Here is a 9,522-nt window from a genome sequence, read left to right as displayed (position 1 = left end):
ACAGTTGCGACGCTGCTGACCCCTCAGCCTATACGACGACGACGGCGGTGGCGACGACGACGGTGGTGGCGGCTGCGTTGTTATTATTTTGCCGCGGTGCTTTTGACCCTACAAACCGGGCGAGTTCATTGCAGCGCTTTCGCGGGGGTGTCAGCCAGTTTTATTACTCCGGCCTTCTCCGTCCGCAGCAGCAGCGCCGACGGCGCCAGAACCATACCACGACGTGGTATATGCAGCATGTCTACTAGTGTATGTACTTGATCACACCAATAATCCAGGCACGTTGAACCGCCTATTCATAGGGCGAGAAGTTGCCGACAACTTCTGAACATTGACTTAGTGCGATATCTTGACCGAGTCAACTGAAAAGAACTACAGTGACGTTGCGACTGATTGTGAGAAAGGACGCGACGAACCACGTGATATACCTGTCGTCGGGCCGCGTCATGCAAAGCATGCTCGACTCCCCGATGGCCATAACCTGAATTGAGCCGATTTGACCCGATTAAACCCGATTCAACGTAGTCGCAGTTGAACGAACAAGCAAACGAACGAATGAAAGAAAACAAACGGTAGCCATTGACTTTTTTCGTCTTTCCTCGTGCTTGCGCTCTCGTTATTCTCTCTGCTGTTTTTTCCTTGTGATAAAGAACACGCTACCGCTTTTTGCGATTAACATGAGGATGTTCGCTTGTGAATAACAAGTGTATTATGCTTTGATGGTATTATTCGTCTAGTGTGAAAACAAAGTAAAGATTTGATCACAGGAAAAAGATTAGTCAGTCTGCTTCTAACAGGTGACTAGTTGAACAAATGGACGGATTGATCGCGATACGTATACTGTTTCTCGTTCGTTTAGTGTCCTCTCATAACGGTGTTAACTTGAAATAATCATGCTATGGAGCACTGTGCACTTAGTGTCATTGATACAGTGTCGGTATAGTGTCAACCGTTACGTGTAATTGTCTGAAGGTGGTGGCGTGGGAGTCCGACATTTTAACCGCTCGTATTCACGAAAAGATACAAGTGTCCACGTGTGAAATACGGTCGCCACTCAGGCCTGTGAGAATCACAAGTCGAGCTTATCAACAAGATTTTTTAGTGTCTTCTCTGATAAGAAACTTACTATGCGTGCGGTTAATATTTGATTTCATGGTCACGATCTATTTATTTTTCCATTTTCGTGACCACACCGTTCATTACCAAAGAAAAAGGTGTCAAGCACGTTTCTTACGTCGCACAGTGGGTTATTTGCTCGATCTAGTTGGACAAAAGTCAGTTTTGTTAAACTCATTACAGGTAAAAATAACTTTTTATCTGAGAAAGGCAAGTACCACGGAGGCAATAAACTGCAACTGTTTTCATCTTCACATTAACATGTATAGCTTCTGATGATTAATTGAAACTTGACCGTGTCTCACAGCGAACGTACATTTTGTTGCTTATTTCCGCGATAATAATCTTTCAAATTCGTCATTTTTTCCTGTTTTTAAAGGTACCTGTCAGTATCAAATTATTTCCTAGATTGTTCTGAAGTACGTAAAGGTGCATAAGTCTCAAGCATTTTAATTAAAATTTCATTCATTTCAACATACTTAGAGTATTAAGGAAAGGAATTTTCTAGTTAAATTTAAAGGATCTATCATCATAACTTGAAAGGATTTGTTAAAATACATGAATCTCCTTGTGATCATTGCGAATATAATAAATGGTCATATGTGATATTTTTTCATTAAGGATTACTTTTACTTGAAAATTTTGTTTTTGGGAGCATCTTGGGTTAAAACAATGACTCGAAGAGATATATATCAAAGAGAAATATTTCAAAATATATTTCATATAATGCAACAAAAATAACATTGTAATATTAATGAAAAATTAAAATTTGTTAAAAATTACATTTTGAGTCATGAAAAATATTTGGAGGATTAGACCAAGAAAATTAAAAATAAATTTCCATATATAAAATCTGAAATAAAAAATCTGAAGTACACATATCTTAGTTATATTTAATTGTATGTACATATTATTATATTTATCGATAATAACAATTAAACCATTAAAAACATATTCTAATGATTTTTTGTCTTTAAATTGTTTTAATTTTACCACAAATAAGTCAGTAATCATGTTGTCGATCAAGCAAATAACAGAAGTAATTTTGACCAGCTAAATTGGAAAAACATCCCACTGTGTGTCAATTTAACAATTTTAAGAAAGAGTAAATGATGGAAATTGTGTAATTTTGTTTAATAGCAGAAGAAAGGAAATTATAATTTTTAGAAACCAGTGTGTCTATTGACAAGTTAACAGCATCGTTGAAAAATATCTGTGCTTTGTAGTGAAGTGTTGGATGGTATTTTATCAAGTGTCTAACAATGAAAAATACCTGGTGAGTCAAAATTTTAATATATAACATTTATAAAAATATGTAATCATTTGTTCTTGCAAAGCATATGTTTTAATTAGTTATTCGAGATAAAGAAAATGGGAGAAAAGAAGGAAAACAGAATAGAGGGGGGAGATTGGTAGTAGAAAAAACTAAAGAAGTATAATTTCATACTTTTATTTATATTATTATTCTTTTCATTAATGTAGTTAGAAAAACGCGAAAAAATGAAAGAAGGAAGAGAAGAATATCTATAAACGAAAAAATTCATTTATTTTGTTTTTAGTTCTTAAGGCTTAAATTTTTAAATTATGAAATTTTATTGTATTGTGTATTTTGAAACGTTCGTACTGCATCGAAAAGGTAAATGGACTGAAAATAGTGTATAATAAATTTAATTATTTTTAATGTCCTTATATTTGTTTTTATCAATTAATTTTTTAATGTTATTTTTATCTCTTATTTTCTTTTTAAATTTACGATTTTGTGATTCGTGTAGAAACGAATGTTTCTAGGTTAGGTTACTGATCATTAGTACTTAACCTCAAATATGGTTAATCGTCTCTTTTTCTTGATCTTACCATAATTTTACTGGTTTTCATTATTCATACATGTTAATAAACAAAACAAGAATTTCAAACAATGTAATTGTTTTTCCCTTTTCCTCCAAAATTGTATATCGATAATTTGAAATCAGTAAATGTCTAGTCTAATTGTTATCAACTTGTTACAATTTGTTATTATTTATAAAGTTTTACTCTCTACTTTCTGTAAAAAGATGTATTTTTTATAAAATAAAGAAGGTAAAACTTGACTAGAGATGTATTCAAGATCATTTTATTGTTCAGTTAGTAAGGCGACATATCTTACATGAAATGTATTGCTATTTTTGAAATTATATCAAATATGATGTTAACTTGGTTATAAAAAATAAAAGTAATATCATAATGTTTAATATAAGTATTTCAAATGGTTACAAGTAGAAATTAAAGCAAGTTATTAATTGCCATTATAATATTATATTTTTTATATTCTATTTGAATAGTTCCTATATCCTATTGTCAATTACAGATTTTTAACAAATTGTTAGATTTTATAGTGTATATGAAAATTGGTTATAAATTTAATTCCATTTTAAAATAAAAGTTAGATTATAACATATAAGAATAAATTTGATTGTGTTGTAGAAATTTTAAGTTTTATGTCATTGACCTTTTAATGGTTTTTTATTTTAAAGTACAGAATACTTTACGAAACTTCTAAGTTTGTGCTTCATGTATTGTTTCTTTCCATATCGTAAATTCTAAATTATCATATATTTTAAAAAGGAAATCACATATTCTTAGAATATCTGGATTTTAAAATATGTAAAATAGTTTTGAGTTTTCAAAATCAATGTAGCCTCCATCATTTTTAGAACATTAGAGAGGAAGAAGCAAAGCGAAAAAGACTATTATATCGTGAATTTTAAATTGAGATTATAAGATTTGAGAAGTTTTTCTGAAATCAAAGTTACTGAGGGTAAACATAAAAATGGTATAATTCTTTTAGTTTCAATTATTAATTGTTTTATATCTATTATATTATTTATTTTTATAATTTATTATAATACGTGCAACAACAGATCAGGTTCATTAGATTTTTCATACTTTGATACGGTGAACAATTTTTTAAATATTTTACATTTGTCAAATGTTTACAATAATAAAAACTTAGAGATATACATGCAACAATATGTTAAGTAATGTGATTATAAGCTCTTAATGAATATTGCAGTGTAAAAGAAACAACATTATTATATATATGTGTGATATTTACTATTATGTTTTTAATACTGCACGTTTAATAATGATATATAATTGTTAAAATACTTGTATCTCTAATTTCTATTATTGTTTAATTAATAATATATAATTTTTACAATCTGTAATTAATGTATAAGTGCAATGAAAAGAAACAAGTAATGCAGAATAACGTAAGATTTGCAATTATTTATTATTGATACAAATTATGATTAAAATTGATTTATTGATTGCACTAATTCTTAATAGAAATAAAATTTTTAAATATAAAATTCATATCTGTGTATAAACTAAACATTTAATTTTTATGCTAATATTACAGAATTTTTTTTATATTCCATGTTATTCATGTTTTAGTTATAATTTAGTAATTAATTAGTGTTAATATCTTGAATGTTATGACTTGTTTGATATTTCATTACTTTGATATCTATAACTTGTTAAGCATTGTTACGACTTTATTTATTGATTAATAAATGAGTTATTAAATTAGTAAAGTAGTACTGATTATGGTATTTAATGGCAGATTTAAAAGTATTGACTTTTTAAGATGATGTGCATTAGTACATATTAAATTATTGTCATGAACACATTCCAACTGAGTTAACTATTTAAGATCAATAATTAAAATATTATAAATATATTAGATCATTTAATATTATAATACATGAAATATATTCATGAAGTATAATCTCATTCATATTGAAAGAAGCACATTTTTACTATCATTGTAAATCGCACATTATTTTATCTAAGTTATTTAAAAGTACATAAGTACATAATATATGCCATGTAATTAATATTCTAGATCATATTAGAAGATGATTATATAATATCATTCTTTCTATTTTATATTTCAGAATTAAAAAATAATCAATGTGAGAAATTACAAATTGGCGTTATGTGTACTATGTTATCATATATATTATATGTTCATTAAATCTTGGATATTAATATTAGTTTTGTCATTCTAAACATTCAAAAATATTAGTTTCATCATTTAATTAATGGAAGCAAAATTTTTGTTAATAGAAAAAGTATAAAATTATGTCATATACGTACAGTTGGAATTTAAATCTAATTAAGAATTTTATTTCTTTAACTAGAAACATATTATATGTATATGGAGACATAAAGCAAAACAATGTCTGTGTTTTACATGATATATGTTAAATTTTTTTTTAATGTGCAGATAGAAATTATAATACTAATGATGAAAATTTGTATAAAGTAATGATTCATGATAAAACGTGTGGGCTTTGTTGGGTAGCTTCTAAGTATTGATATTTGATTAGAGGATTAATGAAGAAAACAGTTGCTTACTTTAATGCAAAATTAAAACATTATTAACTTTTCTTTTGCATTATACAGTTAGTAATTTGTAGTACAATATTTGTTTAATAATTTGATTTATCATAAAATAAATGAATGTAGTCCACAATAATATTAACTTGATTATAATAGGGTAGCAATATACAATAATGTAAGAATTAAAAATCAAATATAAGAATCTAATGCATAATAGTATAAGGAATTAGAAATAAAAACTCACCAAATTCCTTGTAATAGGCTCTGTGTCTAAAGTATAATGACGTAAATAAAATGAAATAAAAACGAAATATTACTTTGATTGTTAATATAAATCACTTACATCATTTTTCCTTTTGATAAAAATTATACATTGCTATACGTTCACTACAAAAATCTTATAATGTGACATTTGATATTAAAACTTTGTACGATACTTCTTAACAAAAGTTCAAATAACAATTCAATATATACTTTGTTTTAAAATGTTAAAGTATAGCTTTATGGAAGATATATTGTGGAAATATGCATCTTTTATAGTATATAATTTTGTCTCTTTTATTACTACAACTAAAATTAAGGAAAAGTAATAATTATAAACAATTAAATATTTGTTTACATTTTAATTCCATTTTTAAAATGTGTTACATTTTGTTTTATGATATTGAATATTTATAATATATAAAGATTAATGTTTAAATTCAAAGGATATACATAGTTATATAGTGTTATACATAGTTTGTTACGATAAACATTAAAGAATGAATATAGGCTAAATTAATTGATAAAATGTAACTAGATTATGTATATAAATATCATTTCTTGTTTATGCAATATTATTGATTTAATGTATGTATGTATGTATAATTATAATTAATCTGAAGTACACATTACGGGATATGCTTAATAAAATAAATTAGTAGTTTAGTAAATAAAGCACCATAAAATCGAAATATTTTTCAAAAAATTTTTATACTTTTATAATCTCTTTTATAATCTTAAGAAATACAAGGGTGATTTAAAATAATAAAGTTAGATGAAGTAGTATTACTTGTTTAATTATTATTCTGTTTTGTTTATTTCTTAATTGTAGCTTTGGTTTTTTGTTCCTTCGCTATTCCATTTTGATGAATATATAGAAATTTATAAATATTAGTAAAATAAAAAGGTATAATTTAGATGATCTTGGTATTATTTGGTTTCCTTCTTAGAATACATGTATATCTAGATTATTGTTAATTGTTTATTTAGTAGGATTCTTTATTGTGCCTGAAAAATGTTATTTATTGTTTGATTATATCATTTTAATTTTACATCTTTTAGATTAATTTTTATGATATGTTATCGGCAATTGGTGTACTTTAAAATCTTATGCCACATTAAACACTATTATTAGTACTAAATCAACAAATTTTTTCAAATATGTAAAATATCGATGTAATACTTGCATGTTGTAATACTTGAATTACGTATTTTTAAATAAAAATATTAGCAATTAATTAAATAAATTGTTACTGGTTCTTGTAACTAACTTTATCTAGTTTTATAACAGTATTTAATAATATCCATAATGCCATAACCATGATAAAATTGAGAAAATCTATATATATACATCTTGTTGAGTACCTAGAAATACATACTTTGTTCTTAAAGTAATTATTAATTATTATTCTGTAATATAAATTTTAGCGTTGAAATTCCGATTGTTTAATGATATACTCGCGAGACTTCATGATTTTAATTTTATCTATAATACATTGTTACATTTGTAAAACAAAAAAATATGCTGTAGGAAATACGTTCACGATTAAAACCTGTTAAGTTCGATTAGTATCAAAATTATTTAGACTATTTTACTTTTCTTTTCATTAAATAAACCTATATATAACACATCCTACGTGCGCGTATGCGGAAACGACGTGCCTAATAATAGGCGACACGTTTACCGTCGACACTTATTGGGTAGCTTACTTACGAGATATATTTTGGAAGTAATAGGATTGACATTATAAAATGTATTTTATATCTTATGTTTAAGAAGGAAGTTATATATACAATTATTGGTTGAAGTATGCTTCTCGAATTTTGCTAAAAATTTATATAAATATGTATTTCGATATTTAATTAAAGGCGTTTAAAAGACATATCAACGGACAAGAATGCTTTATTTTCGATAGAAAAGGAATTATGCTTTTCCCCTTTTCTTTCTTATAACTTGTAACGTGTGAGTGCGATAAAAAAGTAGGATTCTATAGTATATTAAAATTGTATAGTATATTATCTCAATCCAAGTACAAAATTCACGACATTGTTGAATTTTTTAATTGTTAATTAATATTTATAGATGTACTAGATCGTTAGTCTTACTGCAATGAATAGTATATATATCTTGTTCCCGAAATTTTTTGTAACATGAAAATTTTCTCTTTTTCAGTATTTCTTCTAATATCTACACAACAATAAATAATAACTTAAAAACTTTTTCTATTGTTATTCTATTGTTATTTATATAGTGTAATGTAACATAATATACTACATTTTTATTGGTCCTTGTACATTTATTGAAAATTGTACAGTGTCTGAATCTTTGTGATCGACTGTACATACATATACATATATATCTAATACTTGCATTTTAAATAATAAAGCATTTAGAAATGAATTCTTTCGATAGTAATTTTGCGTTACTTAAATATCCATTTGATATTTAATTGTATTCGTTAAAAAATTCATCATTACTATTGTCGCTATTAATTCTGTGTTCCTCCTGTAATACGCTGGGTGACAAATATATCACTGTAATTAGAAGTACTTGATACGATATTCTGAGATCTTTTTGAGTGTAGAAATTTTTAAGAAATTATATTATTTCATAAAATTATCAATCAATAATATATGAATATATATGAATGTATTTACAAAACAGGTGGTACACGTGGTTTGTGGATCCATAATTAATGAAATTATACAATTATAAAATTTTTCAAGAGTTTCTTTATATCAAGATGAATTTAATTCTTGATTTGCAAGAACTTATGATTCTTTTAATAGAAAAATAAATTAGTTGACACAAGTATTAAATAGCGCTTTAATGGTTTATTGTTTGATTTCAGACATCAACATCACAAAGATCATGGAAGTTGATAGTGAAATTGAATGAGAATTCGTTTCGTCGAAAAGTGGAATTTACAGCGTAAGACGACAAGTGAACTGATAGCAGTAAAAAAGAAGAAAATAAAGAACTGAACGTATCGTTGTTGAAAATTGATAAAATTAGTTAAAAGGACAGAAAGGGGCTTAGGAACGAAAAGGATTACACGAGGGGAGAGTATCGGAAAGCGAGTGTACACATTCGTGGATTGCGTAATAAAAAGGGAGAGAGAGAGAGTGAAAAAGAAAAAAACTCAGTGTGTTTGTAAATAAGAGTTATTTTTCGTATGAGGGAAAAGGAGCTACATCGACGTCGAAACGAGGAGAAACGAGTGAGAAGACGTTTAAAAGTCCTTCAACGAAAGAAGGTTCGGAGGACTTTCTCTCTCTCTCTCTCTCTCTCTCTTAGAAGGATATACGAAGGTGATAAAACACTGGTAACAGAGGATAAGAAAGAGGTGAATGAAGGAGAAAGAAATACAGTGTCACAATTATTATCGAGCCTTTTTTCTATAGCCTTCATTCAAAATCAATCGTGTTTCTTCCACTTCTAGAAGAATATTATTCGCGAAGAGTGACTAGTTTAGATTTGAAAAGACTGAAAAAATTTTCACGGGAAGCAAGAGAGAGAGAGAGAGAGAGAGAAAGAGAGAGAGAGAGTGAGCGTATAAACGGAAGTAATATAAGAAAAAAGAAAGAGACCGTGAAAAAGAACACCTGGAAAAGAAGGGCTGAAAAGAAAGAAAGAAGAGAAAAAGAGAAGTGTGTGGTGAAGAAGGGAAAGGGGGAAAGAGTGCACGCTCTGAAGCGGTATTGAGAGGGCTGGCGTGCCCCATGTTGTGAGCGTCTGAAGACTGCCGGGGGCAGAAGTGA

The 9,522-nt window shown here is 27.5% G+C and overlaps 1 pseudogene; it reads left to right on the top strand.

The window, feature by feature from the left end:
• The window catches only part of LOC100743469, a 10,350-nt pseudogene extending 1,185 nt beyond the window's left edge, over positions 1-9,165 (top strand).
• The last annotated feature ends 357 nt before the right edge of the window (positions 9,166-9,522 follow it).

The sequence above is a fragment of the Bombus impatiens genome, unplaced genomic scaffold (genome assembly GCF_000188095.3).
Source record: "Bombus impatiens unplaced genomic scaffold, BIMP_2.2 scf_0389, whole genome shotgun sequence".
Lineage (NCBI taxonomy): Eukaryota > Metazoa > Arthropoda > Insecta > Hymenoptera > Apidae > Bombus > Bombus impatiens.
The sequence above is the reverse complement of the archived record's forward strand: the minus strand, read 5'-3'. Positions and strand labels throughout refer to the sequence as shown.